This window comes from Balaenoptera physalus (assembly GCF_965194825.1).
Source record: "Balaenoptera physalus genome assembly, contig: HAP1_SCAFFOLD_717, whole genome shotgun sequence".
Lineage (NCBI taxonomy): Eukaryota > Metazoa > Chordata > Mammalia > Artiodactyla > Balaenopteridae > Balaenoptera > Balaenoptera physalus.
In genome coordinates, this window is record NW_028126046.1 from 457,739 (window position 1) to 481,354 (window position 23,616).

A 23,616-nucleotide genomic window follows, 5' to 3' on the forward strand; every position below is an offset into this window, starting at 1 on the left:
CAGCATGAGAATCAAGAGAGCCTGCTTAAGACGGGACATAGTACAGAGTGGGTGCTCAGTAAATCACAGCCACTGCCATCACCATGACCATCGGTATTTTCATGGGCAGAGTACGGAGAAGTGAAGTTTGAAACCAAAATAGCAAGAGTTCAGGAGGACGCACTTCATCTACTTTTTCCTCTTTTCCTTCCCTTTCCTCTGGTTGTGCATCAACCGTGGTCTCAGACTTCCAGCTACTTACTAGAAATAAAACAAAACCATACAAAACTTCTGGGCACCTTACAAGCCCACAACTCAGTTCAAGATACTCAAGAAGAGCTGAGGTCTTTGGGTTGTTGGTAGGGTGAGTAATCACTGAACAGAGTCAGGGAACTGGATGTGACTTTCTTCTCTTACCAACTCACTATATGACCTCAGGCAAGTCCGTCCCTGCCTCAGTCCTGGAGGAGGATAGAGACTTCCATTCAGGGGAGAATACTGACTAGCTCACCAAGTTTCCTACTTGGATGGCATCTCTGCCATTTGCTTTTCTCCTCTCCAAAGCATATAGATCCTATCCTCAATTATTAAAGCAAGATAACAGTGCTTTTGATTTCCCTCTGAGAGTCTAACCTCGAATTGTGGGCTGTTTAGTACTTACAAAGTCTGGGAGAGGAGTGCCCTCTAGGAGTGACCATCCAAGGTCCCCCGCCCCATCCACCCCTGTAGGCAGTCTGAGGCAGATGCCTCTCACTGGTCTACCAGAAGGCCAATTACTTGAACCATATTAGTTTATTTATAATTATCTTCACTGAATTGCATTTTAGGAATCATGCCCTTGGCTTTCATTAAACATCCCTGAAACAGTCATGCAAAGTTCACTGCTGCATTTGCACGAGAACTACTGTTGCAGACACGACCTATACGCTTCTGGAAAAGACTTCCTGAGTGTTTTTGTGAAGCACAAGTCTGCAGGATATTAATAAAAATTTCATTATGGGAAAAGTTGAGTGAGTTTGGAAAAAAACCCAGGTGTCTTTCTTAAAGGTTATCTAAGAGGCTTTACTAACAAAAAGTACAGTGGGTCCTTAGACAGAGGATAAACTGCAAGATTTCCCATTTTGTCGACCCTTAGAATCCTGTTTTGGTGGTGCAGCTCTTGGGATCAGTGCTCTGAGCACCCAGCAGAAGAGGCTCTGAATGCTTCGGGCTCAGTTAGTCAAGCACCGTGAGCTGCAACAGGGAACATACAGACAGGAGGCCAGGTAAGCAAGCGACAGGGGAGCCTGCAGGGGGATGAGCAGCGAATGGGCAGCTGGCTCTTCCGTGCACAGCGATCCTGGGTGCCTGGGGTCCCAAGAGGCTTTGCAACGTCCTGGCTGCATCAGATACTAACTTTGCTATTCATGGAGTTAGGGGTCCTAGTCTCAAATATATCCCTCAGTGACCCTCCTGTACAACAACACACGGAGTTAAAATATTTTAAAAAATAATTCATTGTTAGGAAAAGGACACAGAGACATGTGCTGTGTTTACAGTTTCATGGGCGAGATGGGGAGGAATGCCACTCGCTCCGACAGCTCACTACCTAGGAAGACCACTGAGAGTCTCTCCCCTCCTCTCCCGCAGCTGGAGTCTCTCTCTTTCACTTCCTGACGTGTACACCCCGTCAACCCTCAAATTTCAGCCTCCGAAGCTCCGAGAAAGCCCCTTGGGGAATACTCTGCTCCTCCCTTTCACTGGGCAGAGCGACCAGCACAGGTGTGTGTGCAGACTGCCTGCCCTCCTATCCATGCAAGGTGCATTATTTAGAGGCTAATGATTTCATTGTAAAGTGGGAAGTGAAATATGTCTCGCTAAAGCTTCCAAAGTGAGGGAGGAAGGAGGGAGGAAGAGGGTAGGTCAATGGGTAAATATGACTGCCTCATGGTCTGGGTCCAGCCGTCTTCCTAAGGCTGTATCTTTAACTGGGAGGTACAGCAAGACGATCGATAGCACAAGCAACCTTAGGAGAACCACACCGGCCAGCCCGGATCAGCAGAGTCTGTGTGGTGAGATTTAAGGGGGTGCTTAGTTGGCCCTCCAGCTGTAAGTGTTTGCCGGATGACTTGTAACTTCACCACTGGAGCTAAATTCCTTTGACTCTTAGGGCTCTTTCTGCATTCAAGAGCCCTTGGAAATGAGAAATCCCTGAAATGGGTTGTCCCCTGCTGTCAGCTAACCCTGACGCTCAGGAGTAGAGTTGGGAGTAACGGGACGCCGTGTACCCGGGGTCCTTCCTGGGCGTGTGTAACTCTGAGGCTAAGACAGTGAGACTGGCAGTTTAAGAAGCACCTCCAGGACCATGTCACCTACTGGCAGGCGGAGTAAGGACCCTGCAAGGTGGACAGACATACCTCTTCTCTTATCATTTGAGGGTTTGAGAGAAGAGGCACCGGGAGTTTAGCCTGAGCCCTTCCCACAGGTCTAGAGGTGGGAAGAGAGAGGGATGGGCTTTGACCCTGGGCGGCTCCTCCCTCCAGGCCAAGACCCTGGAGGAGGTTTAGTTTGTATCTTCAGAGGGGATGGGGTGCCCAGGCAGGTGACTGAAGACTTTATCTCCGAAGGACCCAGCATTAGAGAGCTGAACAGCCCCAGACCCCGCAGGCCGGGAGAGCTTCTGGGCATCCTTCCGTGGGGTCCCATCACCTCCCTGCTGGAGGCAGACTGGGTACCAGGACCCTGCGGTGAAGCCGACTGGGGAGCAGCTTCCTCCAGCCTCTCCAAGCACAGACGTCAGCGGCGAGGCTCAGACTTGGTGGCTGTGCTCTGTCTCTGCACAGGCTTGTGTACGCGCAGCGGGGGACCCACGCAGGGGACCGGGGTGGGGAAGCACACAGGAGGAAAGTGCAGAGTGGCGGCAAGTGGCGGTGGTGATGCTGGGGCAGTGCGAGCGGACAGTGGCTCTCCTGGAGGCTCCACCCCTCGGCGGGCTGGCGTGGGACCTGGGAACGGACAGTCCACGTGGAGGGGCAGCTACTCAGGGCTGCCCTGCCGGGGGGGCGGGCGGTGCTGTCAGGCGGGGGCTGCCTTCAGGGTGGAGTTGTAGCAGAGAAGTGGGGTCACCCCTCTTGGAAGCTTTGAGAACGCGTATGAGGAGGGAGCTGCGAACGGAATCCGGAAAAAGTAAGGAGTGCCAGCTTGGTGGAGTTGGGTGCTGGCAGGACTCGCCTTGGAGTCGTGGGAGCGTTCCCAGGAACATCCAGGGGATCGCCACCGGGGCCCCAGTGGTCCCACAGGCCTCCTGAGGCTGGCTGTGCTGTGCTGAAGCCCATATCAAGGGCCCTGGGGATGGCAGCAGAGGCCAGCATGGTTGAGGGTCCCCCGCACCCACCTCCTCTCTGCAGGGACCACAGAACTGCACGCACCGTGGGTGTTCTTCACCTGCTCACAAAAGAGCCGGGTCATTGCACGCAGCAGGAAAGGCTTGACGGGGGGTGACGGGAGGAAGGGCAGGAGCAGAGATTTTCCATCTTGATGGTTTTGTTCAAGGCCAGCCCAGAAGCAGCTGACGTTGGCTTCATTTATCCAAAGGGCACGGCGAGTGACCCTCTACAACCCAGGGATCCTGAAATATTTAGAAGCTCTAATGTTTGGGTGGGAAGAGAACCTCTTTTGGATGAGAAGCTCAATTATTCAGGAAGGGAGAGCGCCCGTTGTCTGGGGCGTAGGGGGGGCACCTTCCTGCTGCGTTGGCGGGGTGCCGGGCGCGGGGCACCCTGCCTGGGACACTTGCCCTGCTCTGTGGGTGAGGCCTCTCCCACAGTGCTGGGCTCTGGGGGACTTTTCTCGTGGCCAAACTCTTCGGGAAAGTGACACAACGGCCTATTTCTTCCAACAGCACCTCTGATTCAGCCTAGGGTATGGTTCGAGGTTGCGTCTCTTGTAAACCCCCCTTCAGCTGCTGTCAAGGGCTGGCACCGGAGTTCTTGAATTTAGGCTGATGTGGGTCCTGCTAGAGCCTGCTGTCATCTGCACGTGTCAACAAATGTGTATGCAGGTGTGGACCAGCTGGATCTCTCTCCTTCTCTGGGAAGCGTGGTTTTCAGCAGCGTCAGGCTGGGAAGACAGACATTTCATGAACCCTGAAGTCCTGTGCAGGCAGTTGTCACACAGTGTTCCACCAGCGGCCCACGGCCGGCACAGAACACTGCAAAGCTCCATCTAGCGCAAGTGACCACGGGGAACGGGTTGAGAATCCTGCTGCATTGTACACGTCTCCTAAGGGAAGAACATCAAGAAAGATGAGCTCGCCGCGGAATTGGCGAACTGTGTGGAAGGGGCGGGATCTGTAGAGCTCAGCAGCGGTGAGCTCCTGTCATGGCCTGGCCAGTTCGGGTCTCCCCCTGTCACTTATGAGGGTGCGGCGATGTTTTCCCAGATGTGGTCCCCGTGTACAAAACAAAGAATCGCTTTGCACAAAGCCAGAAGGGATACGTTGAAAGAATTATCAGAAGAGAATAATACATAGGAAATGTTTGTGCTCGCATGCAAGGAAACTTTGTGGGGTATCTGTGGCTGCCAAAGTGACATCTGGCAGGATTAACTGGATCACCAGAGCCAAACAATGAGGACCGGGAAGGCAGCAATAACTGTGAGGCCTGGGCCCATGTGGGGGCAAGATTTTGAGAATGACCACTTAGGTGACAAAATGGGATTCCCACGAACCGCAGCTCTGGTTAGTTTCTGGTCTGGAGCCAGATCCTCTCTCTGATGCAGACGTGGGAGGACGGAGCGGCAAGAGCTGCCCAGCTGCTCATCTGGGAACTCATCCTCCAAGGGACTCTGTCCCTCGTTCTCCTCCCGTACCTGGAGGCGGCAGTCAGCGGGCAGCACCTCTCACAGCACCCCCACGTACACCTGCTCAGACCACCTGCTCGGAGCTACTCGTTTGCCCAGCCCAGCATACCTGTTCCACCTGTCTGAAGACCCGCCGCACGTTTCCTCGAAGCACACCCCAGAGCTCTTCGTCACTCCAGCCACGCCTCAGCAACTCCTCTATCAGTACCGGCTATATGGACACGTCCTCCAGCCCCTGTGGGAACCTGTGTGGCCGCCAGCCAGCCAGCTATTGGGCCTCAGACCTGTTCCCTGGTCCTGAGTCAGAACCAAAGCCCTACGTGTCCAGGGTCCACTGAACCCCAGCCCTGGTCAGATATGGAAAATGGAGACTTGGAGAGAGTAAATGATTCACTCCTGCTCTTCATCCTTCAAAGGAAGGCCCCAAAAGCGCCTCGACTGTTCGTCAAAACTCATTGAATTGTACTGTTAAGATCTATGCCTTTCACTGAATGCAATTTTTGCCTCCATTTATAAAGAGAAGAAAAGCTTTTTAAGAACTGGGTTGACCCCCCCTGCATGCACAGACCCAGCTGCAGGCAGAGAAGATGGTCAGCCCAGCCCAGACCTTGCTAAGAGTCTGCTCAGAGGCCGTGGGTCTGCTGGCACTGGATGGGCGCAGATGCTGGGCAGATGAGCTCTGTGTGGTGTTTTAGACAAATATGATGACCTAGAGTAGGGCCAAACAGACAGGAGAGCCCAGGAAGCAGACCCTGGGAGAGGGGAGATACCAGTTGGGCCAGCACACCTGAGGCTATGGTCAAGGCCATGAGGACCACAGTGTGGTGGGCACGGTGGCTGTGAAAGCCCCACTGCTGCCCAGCCAGCCTGAGACAAGCCATGGGGAAGCACTCACCGGCCAGCCCCGTCATAATCTCCGCCAATCCCGATGAACTTGCATCCAGTGACTGCCCTGATGTGGTCGAAGTGATCTGAAGAATGGGAAGTCAGCAGTGTGGGGCTTCCAGGGCAGGGGTGGGGGTGATGACTGGCCTCTGTTGATTCCCCTTTTTGCAGCCTGTAGGCCAAACAGTCCAGTTCCTTCGTGGCCTGGCACCGAGAGTACCAACTAGAGGGCCCTGAGGTTTGATCTGAAGTGATCCCAGCTGGCTCTAGACTGGACTTCAGATTTGGAGTGGACCCCAGAGCCCCCTGTTTGGGCCATTTCCCACCCACGATTCACCCTGCCTCCCAGTCTCCTTGAGAACCTGTGGGGGCTCCTTTCCCCGGGTGTGGAGGATGAGAGAGGAACAAGAGTACAACTGATGAAGACCCCAGAGACCTAAGGAGCTGTCCAGTCCCTTGGCCAGAGGTAGGGGCAGTGCGCTTTAGGAGCCCCTGCAGAGGCACAGATGGGCAGCACCCGGGCTCTGTGTCTGACAGCCTCCCTGATACCCATCAGTACCGCAGTTTTGATTCCGTGGCTCCAGTTCCACATGGCACCAAGGTGCTGTGTACCGTCCATTATTGGGTTTTTGGGAGCTGTACCTATTGCCAACAGGTGGGTCAAACCACTGGGGCTCTTCTGAAGTCCTCCCCAAGTCTGGACCCAGCTTCAGCTCCAAATCAGAGTTTTCAGAGAGCCCAGGGTGAGGCTCACCTGCCACAGTAGGCACGTTGGCTAACGGGTTGCACTGCAGCACCCGCACGGACAAGGGCACCATCACGATGCCACCGTTCTTCTTCTGCAGGGGCGGACCGGTGGACAGTCAGCTTGGCCCCCAGCACAGCCACCTGCCTGTTCACTCTCTCGGCCCCTGTGAGGAAGGTGTTGAGGTCAGAGTCGTCTCCTCTCTGGGCTTGTGTGAATGCAGGAGCCGCAGCCCTGGTCTGGGTGGTGTCTTGGCCCTGGGTTTCCGGGTTTGGTGGAGCATCTTACCACCTAGACCCCCACCTAGGGCTCAAGAGTTCAGGGGCTGTGGACCGTGGGTTTTGGGGGCAGAAGATATTTAACCTGGGGTTTGAGGAAATTGAGGGAGAAGAGGCGCAGGTTCAAGGGCTCCCGGTTTGAACCTCTTGCTTTAGGTTTGAGGGCCAGGGCAGTCTCTCACCAGAAGCTGCAGGATATCATCAGGATCATTCCGAGTGTTCTTGCACACACCCCGGGCAGCTGAGTGGGAGAAGATGACAGGTGCCTGTGACACTTCTAGGGCTCGCCGTGCCACAGCATCGAGACATGGGACAAGTCCACCATCATGCCCAGGCGGTTCATTTCTGCCACCACCTTCTGCAGGGACAGGATGGGGAGAGGGCATCAGGGCTGCATTTACCTTGTGTGCATTTATCTGTAGGGAACAGGCGGGGCTGTACATTCATGTGGGGCAGGGTATGGAACCCGGGTCCTTACCTCGCCCAAGCCGGTCAGCCGACTGACATTGCTGTAGAAGGGGTGGATACCCTTTGCTGAGCTCTGTGCCCTGCAGGGTGGCCAGGAGGCAGTCTGACTGGTGGCCATGACTTGGCTACAAGAGCCTAGAAAGAGGTTCTGTCGAACCGTCTACACCTGCAACTCCCTGGTGCAAGAGGAGGGACCCAAACTGGGCTGTGCCTGGCAGTAGGAGGGCCCTTCTGGGGATTCAGTCTTGTTCTGCGAACCTCCATTCCCCTCCCCACCCCAGGTTCAGGGCCGGATCCCAGGGGTAAACTTGCTTTGGGCCCCAGCGTGATCTTGGGCAGATCCCTGCCTCACTGGGCCCTTACCATCTGCACTGCGCTCACCAGGGCGTGTTGCAGGTGTGGGTGAGTGTCACGTAGCGCACACCCAGCGCATAGAAGGTACGCAGGATGGAGAGGTTACTGTCCAGTGAGTGGCCGCCCTCCACACCAATGAGGCAAGCCAACTTCCGGGTATTGTTGAGAGCTGGGGGCAGGTAGGTCAAGATGATCATTTTCAGAGGCAGGGGTAGCTTACTGAAGTCCCTAGCACCTACCACCACCAGTCTGTTTACCTTTTTTTTTTTTTTTTTTGGTCGTGCCGCGCAGCATGAGGGCTCTTAGTTCCCCCACCGGGGATCAAACCCGAGCCCCCTGCAGTGGAAGCGTAGAGTCTTAACCTCTGGACTACCAGGCAAGTCCCCCGTCTACCTTTAAGTGAGGTCACAAGCTCCAGCTCAGAATAGGAGGCACACATGAGGCGGATGAGGTCAATTTGCTCCAGGGTGAGGCGCACAGCATCCCGTTCGTGGGTCTGGCATGGGACGTAGGCTGACCAGAACTGAGGGAAGGCCAGGGCTTGGTTTGGGCTTTGGAACTCCTTGGGCTTCTCATAGCCTCCTCAGCTGGCACAGCACTCACTGTGCCCAGAAGTCACATGGAATGCGTTGCTTTTTCTGTGGTACTTGGATGCCCGTCAGGTTGGCTCACTGTGACCCCTGTAGCCCCCAGCATCCATGGCATGGCACTTTCTAGGCCACTATGGTAACTTAGCTCCAGTGTGACTCACCTGTGGTCTCTGAGGCCCCCAAACTGCCCCACATTCCCCAGCAGCCATGGTGGCACCTTGTGTGTCCCTTTGGTACCTGGGCACCCACGAGACCGTCTTTCAGCCTGTCCAAGCTGGTCTGGCCATGGCTGAAATTGCACAGATTAACATCCTGGAGCCCATTGTGGGTAAAACTGCCTCAGGACCAGGGGCATGTCGTTGTGGCTGGAGGGAGGTCAAGGCAAATGGGTGGGCTCCTTAGGTCTTGGGATCAGGCAGGACACATTGCCTGGCCTGGGCCAGCCGGGGGGTCCCCCACCTCACACTGTCACACAGACTATACTAGGAGCAGCTGAGGCCTGGGCTGAGGGGTTCCCACCAGGGAGGGGATGACAGAGAAGGGGAGGGGCATCCATAGGTGATGGAGAGGCCATCCAGGGGTGGTGTGAGGGAGCCTCCCCGCTAGCTCTGCATGCTCCGGACCTCCTCCCCTGCCCAGGGCCAGGCTAGGCCCCCACCGGCCCCCACCAGCCCGCACACACTGCAGCCCCCCGTCCACAAGCGGGAAGTCCCGCCTCAGGGCCCGCGTGCGCTCCCGCGGACTCGGGGTGCTGGAGGTGCCCGACGTGGTCTGGACGCGGGTTCCCGGCCGCAGCAGCAGACGCAGCAGCAGCAGCAGCAGACACAGCAGAGGCCGCTGGCTGAGAGCGCGGAGACCTTCGAGGCCCCCGGGCCGCAAGCTGCGCAGGGCCAGGCAGGTGGGCAGAGGCGGGTGTGAGAGGGGCGGGCGATGGGGTTGTGCCCGTCCACACAGGCCACCCAGCGGCGCGGCCTCGCGAGGGGGGCGGGGTGAGGGAGGGGATACAGAGTCACAGGGCCCTGCGAGCCGTGTGCGGAGAGCCGCGATCCGCGAAGCCCCGGGGCGGCACTGCCCTCCCGCCCCCTGCTCCGAGGCAGCTCCCGTGGGCTACGCTGGCCTCTGCTGAGAGCCCACTCGCCTCCCGTCGCGGCTTCCCTCCGCCCCTGCGCCTCTTCCCACTCCCACTGCTCCGAGGGGGCGCCCTAGGCTGCTCTCCCCCGCCTCTAACCTTCCTGGCCAAGCTGGGCCGCTTCTCTCAGAGGGCCACCTTCAGCCCGAGGCCTCCCGGGAGCACACCGCGTCCCCATCTGCCTGCAGCCGGCCCCGCCCACTCCGAGGGCTGCGTGCCAGTGTCTCTGCGGCCACAGGTGCTCTGGGCTCCCGGTTTCCTGGTACGCGGCCATGTGGGCTGGTGTGGGGGAAGAGAGAGTTTCTGGAAATGGGGGGGGGGGAACCTTGTGAGCTCTGGATTCAGGAAGGGGCCCTCTGCCCCCGACCTTCTCTCTCCACCTACTTGACTCCCCAACCTGCATGACCATTCTCTGGGGACTTCAACCAGCACCCGGGAACTCTCAGGAAACCTCCCCCCCCCCACTTCTGTCAGCCAGCCTCAGGAAAGAGCGCCCTCAGGAGCTGCTACACCTCCCCAGGGCCTGAAGAGAGGGACTTTTGGGATGTGAACTGAACACCTTCTGGGGAGAGTCAACGACCCTTTTCCTCAACAGAGCAGGAACCCAGTCAGTAGGCTATTTGAGTGGAAGGAAATGAAGTCATTTCCATGGCAGCAGAGCCCCCATCGCAGCAACCTTCCTCCCAGGGCTGCTGGCCGACCTTCTGGCCAGGATCCCTCCTACCTCAGCATGGAAGGCCTGGCCTCGTGAAGAAGTATAGGTTCTGAGGAAAGACCTGGCACCTGGGTTCTGCTGCTACACTTGCCTTATCTCGAGGCCCTTGTGGCTCTACCTTTCCCAGAAACCTCAAGGGCTAAGTGCCTGTGCTTGCTCAGAGGCCGCACGCCATTCCCCATTTCCAGCCTCAGGCCCTCCCCCTAGCTGCCTCCTCTGGGGACCCCCTCCCCCCAACACACACACACACACACAAAGAGGGGATGTGCCTTCTCACAGAAGCTCAACCACTGAGATGCTTTAGGGACTGTGCCCAAACTCCTTCATCCCCAGCCTCTCAAGTTTTTGCTCTGATCCCTGGCACCCCCTGGAGCTGTTCCACCTTTGGAACCTTTCCTGGGTAGCAGGAGTGCCTAGCACAGGGATAGTGACCTAAGTGTGAGCACTGGCGACCCTAGAAGTCTGTTACAGAAAAACATTGAGCAGTAAGGGACCCCCCTGGGGACAGAAAGGGCTGGGAATAAAGGAGCATGTGAACCTCGGGGCAGGGTGCGTGCTGCTTGACTCTCCATCCTGTGCTTGCTTCAGGGAGCAGGTCTTCCTGGGTCTCTCTATCCTGCCTCCTGAGACCCCAGGCAGGAGGCTCTTTGGGAAGCCACAGATTGCTGCTTTCAGTTTCAAAAAACCCAGCTCCCCCTGGTTTGTGGTGGTGGCCGCTGACAATGGCTCAGAGCAGGAGCCCATGTGGTAGAGTGCTAAGGCTTCTCTGCACCCTGTCTCTGCTCCTGCATTCTTCTCGGCTCGCAGAGTGCAGACTTTTCTGTCTTCAGCTGACAAAGGGGCCCCTGAGGATTGAGCAGAGGAACGTCACGTTTTCTTCCAGGCCAGCTTCAGCCCTGGGATGTTCAGGGCAGACTGTCATTTCAAACCTCAGTTTCTGAGGCTCCTTGCTTTTGGCCATTTAGTGTGGCAGGAGGCTCCTGGCTGAGGAAGGCTCAAACAGAACGACGCAGGTTGTGATCTGTGGCAGTGGGCAGTGGGGGGACGGGGTGGGTCACTGCAGGAAGAGGCATTCGCTGCCTTAGGCAGTTAAACCATTGCCCTCTCTTCAGAGTGCCTCAGCCAGCAAGATGCTGTGGGGTCTACCTCCTGGCACCATGCTCCAATCGCCGGATTTGGGGTCTGGGGCAACCCAGATCTTTGTGCGACCTTTCCGGAGAGTGCTTTCTCTTGGGAGCACGTCTGGGGACTGGCTTCTCTGCTTCCACCTTTGCTGGCGTGGCCAAAGGAACTGCTGCTGCAAAGAAAATCAGAACTGATCAGTCACTTCTGCTGTACAGTCTCCTGCCAGAATTTCCCTCTCTCATGTCTCTCCCAAGTTTCTGGCTGAAGACCTTTAATCGACTTGACATCCAAAACACAGCCTTGGCCCATCACCTCTATGAGTCCCTAGAGAAGGGACACTGGCTGCAAAAGCAATTCCTAGAGCCTACGGCTGCAGCACATGAGGAAGTCTCTTCACCGTTTCCAGGGAAAACAGTAGAACCCGAAAGTCATTGCAACCATGAGCCTCTCCATCTCTCCCTTCCACAACAGAGAAAACATTTCTTGCAGTCTGTCACTTCTGAGGCTTTAATGGAAATGTCTTTCAAGTTTTGGAAAAAAATAATCTAATATAAATTGGTGAAGAACCCCTCCCACCTTGGCAACCCCTCTTGGGCCCCATTTATACTGCCTGTTTCCACCACACTGAACTCTAGCCCTCTGATACTTTTATGTAGCTTAGAACAAGGCCAAATACTGAGGCAGAGTGATCAAGAGACTGAGAACCGCGTTCTGGGTACCAAGTCTAGGCTCACATCAACCCAGCCTCCTGGGACACCATCTCCTCAGCCCTCCAGTCTCATTAGCACTTCAACAGCCCTCTTGGTTCTTCCGGTCTTCCCATCAATATGGCACCACCCTCTCCCCTAGAAGTAAAAATCATTATAATCCTCCCTCTCTCCCCCATGAAAGGATGAGATAAAGGCTCAGCAGCAGCCCCCGTGAAACACATGGTCACCACTGTGAAGAGGTGTTACTAAGACGATTTGGTCCGACTCAGAGAAGGAAAGAGACACCTCTGCCCTTAGGCTGAGCAGGCCCACAGGAAGGAACCGCACTGGGGGCAGCCTTTGAGAGTGTGGCAATGCGAGAGAACCTTCTTTAGGAGGGGACTCCCTGTTGCCGACCTTGGGAAAGTAAGGATGGGACATTGGTTTACTGGGGCTGTTGCAGAGGGGATGTGCCCAGAGGTTGGGCCACCCTGCTTGAGAATCAAAGCACCTTCTAGTCCGAAGCTGCTTGAATGCTCCAATCGCCGGATTTTGGGTCTGGGGCAACCCAGGTCTTCGTCTGACTCTTCCGGAGCGTGCTTTCTCTTGGGAGCACGTCTGGGGACTGGCTTCTCTGCTTCCACCTTTGCTGGCGTGGCCAAAGGAACATCCCCGTAGGCCCTGTAGCCACCAACCAGGCAGTATGTCTCCCCATGCCAGCCCAACTGCGTTTCTCCACACCCTCGGTAGTGGACATGGTACTGACCAGGGGTCGGAGGAGAAACGGGAGCCACTGCTGCTGCAAAGAAAATCAGAACTGATCAGTCACTTCTGCTGTACACAGTCTCCTGCCAGAATTTCCCTCTCTCATGTCTCTCCCAGTTTCTGGCTGAAGACCTTTAATCGACTTGACATCCAAAACACAGCCTTGGCCCATCACCTCTATGAGTCCCTAGGGAAGGGACACTGGCTGCAAAAGCAATTCCTAGAGCCTACAGCTGCAGCACATGAGGAAGTCTCTTCACCGTTTCCAGGGAAAACAGTAGAACCCGAAAGTCATTGCAATCATGAGCCTCTCCATCTCTCCCTTCCACAACAGAGAAAACATTTCTTGCAGTCTGTCACTTCTGAGGCTTTAATGGAAATGTCTTTCAAGTTTTGGAAAAAAATAATCTAATATAAATTGGTGAAGAACCCCTCCCACCTTGGCAACCCCTCTTGGGCCCCATTTATACTGCCTGTTTCCACCACACTGAACTCTAGCCCTCTGATACTTTTATGTAGATTAGAACAAGGCGAAGTACTGAGGCAGAGTGATCAGGAGACTGAGAACCGCGTTCTGGGTACCAAGTCTAGGCTCACATCAACCCAGCCTCCTGGGACACCATCTCCTCAGCCCTCCAGTCTCATTAGCACTTCAACAGCCCTCTTGGTTCTTCCGGTCTTCCCATCAATATGGCACCACCCTCTCCCCTAGTACTCAGCAGCTCAGGATGGGATGTGTCTGAGGGCACCGATATAGATGTCTCCATGACAGCACAGAGGTGCCTGGGTTTGAAGGTGTGTTTCAAGAGTGGCCCTCTTCCTCAAACTGCTCCATTTACCATTTGCCAACAAAAATGCACTTGTCTTTTGCTAAGAGGCCAATCAGGAAAGGGTCTGAATGGAAGCATCCTGTAGCCCAAAGGGGAAGCTACATTTATAAAGATCAGGACCATCCTGCACACTTGTCCAGGGATGACCTTTCACTTGTCCTCAGCAGTGAGCACTGTGGGTCCCTGAAGGTGTCCCAGGTCACTGGTATTACTTACAGCTGGGAACGCGCTCAGGTATACGTAGTGGGCAAACCCCACAGGAACATGAGGCAGCCAGGTGAGGTTGTGTGGACACCATGCCTCCGGGCGGTCTCGGTGTACCTGCCGCACTGCCCACCCATGGAACAGAGCACAGGTCTGAGTTAACATAGACGATCCAGTCACACATTCTCTCGCAGACAACCAAAGAGATTGGTATCTGGTGGAGAACTGTCAGGGAAGTTTCTCTGAGGGCAGCACGTTGGCAGTTACGCTGCCATGGAAACTGTTAGAAGGCCGGTGAGGTCATCACTACCCAGTGAGGTCATGATAAGGAACGTGTGACTTGGGGGTCAGGCTTCAGGAGGAGGGGCAGTTTTGTGGAGGAGATCAGGGGGGAGGCAGAGATACTCTACCTGGCCCCTCACACCTGGGCCTCCCCACCCATGCCCTAGTCTAGCAGACACCCCACGTGGGGCGTGCCGGTGGGCTGGCACAGCCCCAGGGGCCCCAGGAGGGCAAGAGAGACCCACTTTCTGAGATTGCCAGTGACACACCCATAGTCCGGATATTATCCGTAACGATTACTAAGGTTGTATATCTCCCTCCACTTTTACTAAGAAAAGGAGTAATTGAAGACTCTAAGTAATTTTTACTGAGGTTTTTTTTTTTTTTCTTCAAAATACTAAATGTAAAGTCTGCAGGGCGTATATAGGTGTTCAACTTTTTTCCAGATTTTATGTTTTTGGTGTTTTGTAAAAAATTTTTATTTATTATTTATTTATTATGTTTATTTTTGGCTGTGTTGGGTCTTCGTTTCTGTGTGAGGGCTTTCTCCAGTTGTGGCGAGCGGGGGGCCACTCTTCATCGCGGTGCGCGGGCCTCTCACTATCGCGGCCTCTCTTGTTGCGGAGCAGAGGCTCCAGACGCTCAGGCTCAGTAGTTGTGGCTCACGGGCCCAGTTGCTCCGCGGCATGTGGGATCTTCCCAGACCAGGGCTCGAACCCGTGTCCCCTGCATTGGCAGGCAGATTCTCAACCACTGCGCCACCAGGGAAGCCCCTTTACTGAGGTTCTTAATACCTTCCTCACAAGGGTGGACAAAACTCTCAGCTTTTTGTATTAAGTGCAGATGTCTCTATTCTTGCCCATTTCAGAGTCCTCCTCACTCAAAATCTAGGTTTTGTCGATCTTTAGTACCCTGTCTCTCATCTTATCTCAGATTATTCTGCGGTAAGATGGTGCAAACTATGTATTTACTAACTGGAGAGAATTCAAGTCCCCGGAGCTGTTGTAGCTCAAAATTCTGTTTTTTGGGTTTTTTTTTTTTTCAAAATTCTGTTTTAAGTGGAGTCATTTTCTGTGCTTTCCTTTCATGCTGTCTGCAAAATGCCTGTTTCTGTCCTCCTTGAGATCCAGGTTTACAGCGCTCTCCTTTTTCTCATTCTGGGGTCTCTATGTTTGTGGCATCTCTGAGGGCCCATGTTCTGTTGAGGCTGAATTTGATACCTGGGGGGGGGGGGGGGAAAGCAACTTCCAGATGGGTCAGCCTAGAAAAGGATCCCCCCATTGTGTAGAAATTTAAAAACAGGCAAAATACCTGTCCTATCAGACACTATGATTTGCCCCCTCTGTCTGACGCAGCCCAGAGCTTCGTCATTTAATTCACACCTATCTACTGTGAAGGCCCAGCCAACAAGATCATTTTGGAGCCCTGAGTGGGTGCCCAGAATGGATGGGAGGGCTGAGGTAACCAGAACTCTGCCTTTTTTATGGACAGGTGTTAGGGCATCTTCTTTTCAAAGTGACACATTCCCAACCCATCCAACTCAACGTAGAGGAAAAAAACCACTGTCACCAGCCAAAGGGAGAAAAACATGGGGCTGCAGAGGAAGAGGGATCTTGTGGGGACTCTTGTATTATTCATCCACGTGCAAGTATGAGCTCCAGATTTGATAAGACATGCAGTCTGATCAAAAGTCATGCAATTAATGATTTCTTTCAAAAATCAAAGAACTCTTTGATTCTTCATTTTAATGTAACTTTGACCTCTTTTCTTTCCATGTCATAAAAGAGGCCTTGACTAAGCTAAACATGCTCTCTCTCCGTGCCTGCAATGTATCAGAAAGCATCCTCAGTTACTTTCACAGGCAGTGGAGAACTCCTTAATTTTTCTCTGACGACAAGAGCTCCCTTTGAGCCTGGGCCAGAGGTGAGCAAGATTCTGATTCTGGAAAGATGTAGGAAAATGAAGTTCCTTTTGCCAGAGGTTCTGGGTGAGCATTGTTGATGTATGACTGTTAGCAGTCTTACCTTCCTTCCACCTATTCTTCCTTTTCTGCATGGTGGACTGTCCTTTAGTTTTGGGGGTACAGTATTGGGGAAAAAAGGAAGGGGAGGCTAGAGGTAAGTAGGCTAGTGGCGGGGATTTTGTGCACGAATATTTGAAGAAGGAAGTGTGGGAGCAAGTGCTGTGGTAAGACGGGAAAGGGAGAATTTAAAAAAAAAATCTGTGATCCATAAATCCCCTTCAAAGACTCTAAGCAAAGTACTTAAATTATTTTACAATTACTTTTTGGTTACTACTCTGCAGTATAAAAAACAATAAGTTCACTTTTTATCGTATCCCTATGTCATTAGCATCATTTTAAAGACGTGTCTTAACGGCTGTATCGTGTACCATCCTTTATTTAACCAGCTCCCTTTTTTGGACAGTTAATTCCGTTATTTTGTTGTTTATAAATATATATATATATATATATATATATATATATATATGATGGATATTTTTGTTTGTAATTCTGATTATGTCATTTTGTCAGTCAGGATAACTGATGGTAGCTGTACTAACAAACAACCTAAAATCTCAGTGGCTTAGCAGGTGTTGACTGAAAAAAATGCACAACTAAAAGTTGAGAATCATCTTTTTTTTGGTGGACTTGCTGAGGACTTAAGCCCGGGAGGCAGTGTCAGATCGCTCTGAGAGATTGCACTGAAGAGGGAAGGGAGGAACCAGGACATATAGGAGTTTTGCAAAAAACAAAACAAAACAAAACATTAAACCCCAAAACAACCAGGTAGTCGGAAGATCAAAGGATTACTGTTAATTAAAGAAAAACCAGACATCTCAAGTTAATGAATTTAGCATTTTTCTATGTATGGGAAGAGGCAGGAGTCTGGGCTCATTGGAATCCTTCCTTTGATGTGCATTTGAACTATCTAGAGCCAGCATCCTGCTTTTCTCCATCCTGAATCCCCTCCGGGTGCACCATCGGGGATGGCTGCCATGGCTGATGATGGCTTGATGGCTGCAACACTCTGTTGACTGATAGGGCAGGCGACATTCTTCATCCATACAGGTTCAAGTTTTCTTTCTTGCTCGATTTACTGGCTAGGGTTGGAGTGGGAGACTCTGTTCTTTGCAGATGTGAGGGACTCAGGGTCCTTCAACATTGTGGCGTCACCTTCCTCGGGTCCTCAGAGCCCCGACGCTGGAAGAAGGGAGCTTGGAGAAGGCACGCACGCTCTTGGCCTCTTCTGCCCAGAGAGGACAGAGCCACTTCTGCGCATGGTCCACTGGTCAGGGCTCGTCCCAGGGCCTCACCCAGAGGCAAGGGGGCTGTCGAAGGGAATCTGGATGCAGCAAAGAGAAAGGGCCAATGGGTATTGATTAACAACTAGCCAAGGTCCTACCTACCTACCAATTCACTGTCAGATCTTTAGAATACAAAGGGTTACATTCCTGCAATCCTCCTCTAATTCGAGACAATTCTCCATTCATATTCTCTTTTGCTTAGAGCAACCTTGAGCTGGGTCTTCCCAGGCTCTTCTTTCTACCCCTACAGGCTGTGGTCTCCTCGGAAGCTTTGGTGGGATGCAGGCAGCATCTGGGAGAAGGCGCCTGGGAACTCACTTGCCCGCGTTGCCCAGGACCCCAATTCCTTCCACCTCTCGGATGCTGCTTTCTTTTCCCAGGGACAGAGCCAAGCTGTAATTGACTCCTTGGGCATTTCAAAGTCCCTGATCCCAAGACTGAAGGGTGACTCCCTGCTGTTGTGAAAGGTTACCAAATTATCAGGACCTCTGCTTGGGAGGGACAGTGGGAAGAGGGGAGGTGGTGTCAGGGGAAAGGCACTGACATTTCAAACTCAACTGGCGACTCCAGCCCCCGGTAATGGCTTTAGTAACTTCCCAGCTGATCCCTGTGATTGAGCATCAGGACCATTGAATGCTAATTGAGTTGAAAAGCTTCCCCCTCATGTGCTAAAACTCTCAGGCAGTAAAAGGCTTCTGACCATGTCTGGAGTTGCGTGCTGGGGACAATGTGGTGGGTTGCCTCTGTCTACACGTAACTGCTGTTCGTCTTCCCGGCTTGACGGGGTAGGGTTGCTGTACATACACAGACTTTAAAATTATTTTTAAATTATTTTTTGAAACTGAAGAATGGTTGATTTACATTGTTGGTGGTTTCAGGTGTACAGCAAAGTGATTCAGTTATGCATACACACATACATACGTATACATACATACATATATATATTCTTTTCCAGATTCTTTTTCATTATCGTTTATTGCAAGATATTGAGTAATATTGAGCACAGTAATACTGTGCTCTACAGTAGGACCCTGTTGTTCATCTATTTTACATATATCATATATCTGTGTGTCTCTGTTAATTCCACACTCCTAATTTATCCCTCCCCTCACCCTTTCCCCTTCGGTAACCGAAATTTTGTTTTCTGTGTCTGTGGGTCTATTTCTCAAACGGGCTTTTTTTTTTTTTTTTTTAAGCAGATTGCACCTTGCTGTGGCTGGATCAATACTCTGGAGTAAGCTGTTTGCCCTCAAAACTGCTGGGGCCGCAGCCATGGAGCTGCAGGATCCCAACGGGGTCCTGACGTCCATCTGCTTTGTTTTTTTCAGGTGCGCTGAATCGACAGTCCTGAGTTTTGAAGTTTTCCTGGAGGGGACGTGAGGGGATTTCTCCAGGATCGATGGAACTCCTTTTGTGGTGCTTCAGTGCTTCCACCATGAAGCGCTCATTTCCCTATGCACGTCCCCCCGCCCCACCCCACCGTTTCCTTTACTCTCTCTCCTCCCACCCCCAATTCCCAGAAGAAGATCTAGGAATCAGGTCCAAACATAAGATCTTTGGAGAATCCTTGCGTGTGTTTTTTTAAAATTTTTATTGGAGTATAGTTGATTTACAATGTTGTGTTAGTTCCGGGTGTACAGCAAAGTGAAGCAGTTATACATATACATATAATCCACTCTTTTTTAGACTCTTTTCCCATACAGGTCATTACAGAGTACTGAGTAGAGTTCCCTGTGCTATACAATAGGTCCTGATTAGTAATCTAGTTTATAGGTAGTGTTGTGTATGTGTCAACCCCAATCTCCCAATTTATCCCGCTCCCCTCCCCACTTTCCCCCCCTGGTAACCATAAGTTTGTTTTCTACACCTGTGACTCTATTTCGAATCCTTGTGTTTTACTCTCGTCCTGAAACTACATAAAGCCTAGTCATCAATCAACAGGTGAGGAAGTAGAGCCAGGCATTGGTTGAGTGTTGATGTTTCTGGTACAAGCTGACTCTCCGCTCATCATCCCACACCTTCATCAGCCGCCATCATGCTGTCTGTCACCTCCTCTTCTCTGAAGAAGGCCCGGGCCATCTTTTGAAAATACAAAGTCCAGCATTGAGACCCTCCCAACTGAGAGAGCAGGAACGGCCAGGGCTGCTGAGGTGCTCCCTGAACCCCACTCAGGGGATCTGTGTTGTTCCCACCTGGGTGTATTGTGTGGACCCCTAAAATTCCTCCAGACCTCTGCCTCTGCGCTTCCAGATTGCCCCTGAAAGAAATGAACAATAATCATAATACCCACCACGTACTGACCGCTGGTCTCTTGAGGGCTGCCTTGCCATTGGACAACATTTGTTGAGCTCCTACTGTTTGCCAGACAGCGGGTACAGGCTTTATGTGTGTTTAGCCCTTCTGACAACACTGTGATTTAGGACCTGTTAATATGTCTCTTTTGCTGAAATGGCAACTGAGGTTCAGAGCGGTTAAATAACAAGGAAAAGTCCATGTTTTTACCCCCTACACTAATATATATGTATATTTGTGTATATATATTCTATATATGTATATTTAACATATATATGATGTTGACTGAAAAAAATGCACAACCTCAAAGTTGAGAAATATGTTTTATTGGGTGGGCAAAACTGAGGACTTAAGCCTGGGACACAGCCTCTCAGCTCTCTCTGAGGGACTGATCCAAAAAGGAGAGGGAGGAACCATCAACTATAGGAGTTTTTGCAACAAAGACCAGGTAATCGGAACATCGAAAGATTCTTGTTAATTAAAGAAAACCAGACATCTCGAGTTAATGAATTTTTAGTGTTTTTCTGTGTATGGGAAGATGCAAAAGTCTGGGCTCACTGAAGTCCTTCCTTTGATATGCACCTCAGCTATGTGGGCCAGTATCCTGTGCTTTCTCATCCTGAGTTCCCTCGGGGTGCACCATCAGGGGAGGCTGTGGCGGTTGACTGCTAGATGGTGGGCATCCTGTTTCCATCCTGAGTTTCCTCAGGGTTCACTCTTGGGGCGGCTATAACGTGATGGCTTGATGGCTGCAACATCCTTTGTTTACTGATATGGCAGGCAACATTTTTTCATTGACAATTATATATATACAATAGACACTGTTCGTGTTACATATATTATCTACTTTACGTGCTACGTGTTTTTTAGGATCTTTGCAAAAAACCTTGCAAGGTAGGTGTTATTCTTTACATTTTGTGAAAAAGAAATTAAAGCCTCTAACAGGCTGAGAAATTTGTCATGTCACTACATCACGATTAACAAGTCAGTGAACAAGATTTTGAATCCAAGTAATCCTTTTGTGAAAACAAAACCCCCCCCAAAACAAAGAAACTATGTTCTTTCCGTGCTCCAAAATATATTTTGGTCAAGTGACTTAAGAAACTCTCCCTTAAGCTTGTCTAAAGCAGAAAATAAGACAACAGTGCTTTACTGGAAATTATCAAAAGGCAGGATCAAGCAGGAATAATGAAAGGGAGCCTGAGGTTTCGGGTGATGAACCCACTGGCTAAATAGGCCCCTGGAAACAGACCCACTTTTTTTTTTTTTTAATTAATTTGTATATTTGTTTATTGACTGTTTTCCTCCAATAGAATGTAATCTTTTTTTTTTTAAACATCTTTATTGGAGTATAACTGCTTTACAGTGGTGTTAGTTTCTGCTTTATAACAAAGTGAATCAGCTATACATATACATATATCCCCATATCTCCTCCCTCTTGCTAGCTCATGATTTAGGACCCACGCACAGGAGAATTCAGGCTGCATTAATATAAAAATATGACTTGCAGCCCTGGAGATGTGGCTTCAGCGGAAATGATGACTTAATGCTTGTGATCTGTAAGAATGTTGGTGTTTTGGGTCAAATAACCTATGCATTTTCTCAAGGGAGGTAGGTTTGAGGAAAAAAGGCAATAATTAAACTGAACATACCAACAAGGAAAAAATAACTTAACTGTTATGATGACTCATTTAGTTGGCAGCTTCAGGTAATGAGGTGCTCTGGATGAATTTTCCTGAGAGCAGAAACATATCCCTTTAAATGATTAAGCATGTTATCTTCATCAATCTTTGAAGAAAATATTTCCAAGGTACATTTTATATTCTCTTTTGTCAGTAGTATTCTTGACAATTTTTAGGACTAGAGACATAGTTTTGTTTTTGTTTTTTTTTTAAGAGTTTAAAGAACTATTTGATCTTTGAAAATCATGTTACATCGTTGGTCCCCGGTGTTTTCATCTACAGTAGGTGAACTTTGGGTTAGATGATCATCAAGGTTCCTTCCATCTCTAATATTCTCAAAGTAAAGGGCTCTTGTGCACAATAAAATTGAAAACATAAGAATCATCGAGGGGGCTTGTTAAAAATGCAGATTCTTAGGTATCATTGTTGGAGGTTCTGATTCAGTTGGTTTGAGTGAGGCAAGAGAACCTGTATCATAAATGGGTGCAGACCCATGGCCATTTTGATGACCTCATTTTGAGAAACTGATTCTCTTTCCAGCCTCAGATAACAGATGTCATAACCATTTTTGGCCACCAGGGTACCGTTGCTGCCCTGCCCTCAGTGGTGTGAAGTTGTAAGGGGCTGACCAGACCCAGAGGCCTGTGCTTTGATAGTTTGCTTCTGATCCCATCCTCAGTATTAACTGTCACTTAGTTAATGTAGCTGCTGAGGAAAACCAGATAATCGAGCTTAAAATTAGGTGCCCTGCATTTGTACCTATGAGTCATTAAGTTTTCATCTCAGGCTGGGTAGGGGCGAGGGGAGGACTTCCATTTTCTCCTGTAGTCTAAAGTGCATAAATGAGCCACGGCTATCTTAGACCCTGTTTGGAGGTCTCTTACTCTTTGTTCGTGTTCTTTGTCATCCTAAGAGTCAAGTTTCTGGAAGGGCGACATCAGGATAAGCGGCAGATTTCTGTGTAAATATGTTCACATTTCATAGTGAGGTTTGGGGTCAGGGCTGTCCCTGACTTCTCTTTTAAATTTCTTTATGTTTTAAACAGTTTTATTGATGTATAATTCACATGCCATACAATTGACTCTTTTGAAGTATATGCAATTCAGTGGTTTTTAGTAAAATCTGTGAATTTATAGAGTTGTATGCACCTATCATGTAATCTAATTTTTGAACATTTCCATCACCCTCCAAAAGAAACCTTGTGCCTATTTGGAATCACTCTCATTCCCACCCCCAGACCCATTCAACCGATAATTTACTTCTTACCTCTATAGATTTGCCTTTTGTAGACATTTCATATAAATGGGATCATACCGTATGTGGTCTCTTGTGTCTAGCTTCTTTTATCTGGCGTAATGTTTTTGAGGTTATGCAGTAGCCTGTATCATATTGCCAAAGAATATTCTATAGTATGGATATACTACATTTTATTTATCCATCCACCAATTAATGGACATTTGGTTTGTTTCCACGTTTTGGCCGCTCTGGCTGATGTGTGCATGTAGTTTTAATTTCACTTGGGTGGTTACCTAGGGGTAATTACCTGGGTCATATGATGAATCAGTGTTTCAAAGTAGCAGTTTCGAATTTGACAATTCCACCAGCAATGCATGAGGGTTCCAGTTTCTCCATATCCTTGCCAACACTTGTTATTATTGGATACAAGTCCTTTATTGGATATATGATTTTCAAATATTTTTTCCTAGTTCATGGCACGTCTTTACTTTTTTAATGGTGTCTTTTGAAATGCGTTATTTTTTATCTGAATGAAGCCCAGCTTATTTTTTTCTTTTATCAATATACTTTTTGGTGTCATAGCTAAGAAATCTTCGCCTGACCCAACATCAGTGTCTTGATGCTTACCTAAAATCTTGTAGGCTTTGTTCAATAGGAAGTGACCAGTGACACCTACTATTTAGTGCCTTGTTTAAACAGATGAAAGATGAATATGCACGTTGTGGCCTGAACCTACTCTAATGAAAGCTTGCCGACAGTTTTCCTAAGGTCGTGAAGGTGCCGCAGCCAGACTGGACTCCTCCATCACCATGCCATGGCCTTCTGAGCATCTCTTCCTCATCTTAGTGCCTGCCAGCAGCAGAGGAAGGAGAACATAGGTCTTTCATGTACCTTTTTGTACTATGAGGTAGCACTGTGCCCTCCTTACTTTTTCAGAGCCTTAGGTAGAGGACCCTACCCTGAGGTGCCACAGCTGGAGGAACACAGCCCTTCTCTTTCTATAGGTTTTAGAGTGAGATAGCGGGACAGTAGCTCACTCTCAGGCAACAAAAAACCAAACAAAAAACCACCCACTACCTTAGGGTTTTGTCCTAAGAATATGCTGGTTGCAGCCTCTGTAGGTAGACACCAGGCGTCCCTGAGAGCCTCTGATAGACTTGATACTTCTCCCCAATCCTGTTGTGTCTCTCCTGCTTTCCTAAAATACTAAGTAGTTTGTGTCC

General features: G+C 50.5%; 1 long non-coding RNA gene and 1 pseudogene across 4 annotated transcripts; one reads left to right on the plus strand and one right to left on the minus strand.

Moving 5' to 3' along the window:
• Positions 1-846: 846 nt before the first annotated feature.
• Positions 847-22,475, plus strand: LOC309653636. 3 transcript variants are annotated; one of them, XR_014259305.1, is made up of 5 exons: positions 847-1,244; positions 1,609-1,778; positions 2,586-2,807; positions 16,812-17,650; positions 18,383-22,475. It is a non-coding gene; the product is annotated as an uncharacterized lncRNA (long non-coding RNA). The 3 variants fall into 3 exon arrangements; XR_014259306.1 differs by having other exon boundaries at positions 1,609-1,740; XR_014259307.1 differs by having other exon boundaries at positions 1,609-1,740; positions 17,434-17,650.
• Positions 3,860-8,889, minus strand: LOC309653635 (dipeptidase 2-like; annotated as a pseudogene). Its single transcript has 4 exons — positions 7,576-8,889; positions 7,205-7,274; positions 6,909-7,084; positions 3,860-5,789 (listed from the first exon to the last, which is right to left on the minus strand). The product of its transcript is annotated as a dipeptidase 2-like (transcript).
• Positions 22,476-23,616: the final 1,141 nt, after the last annotated feature.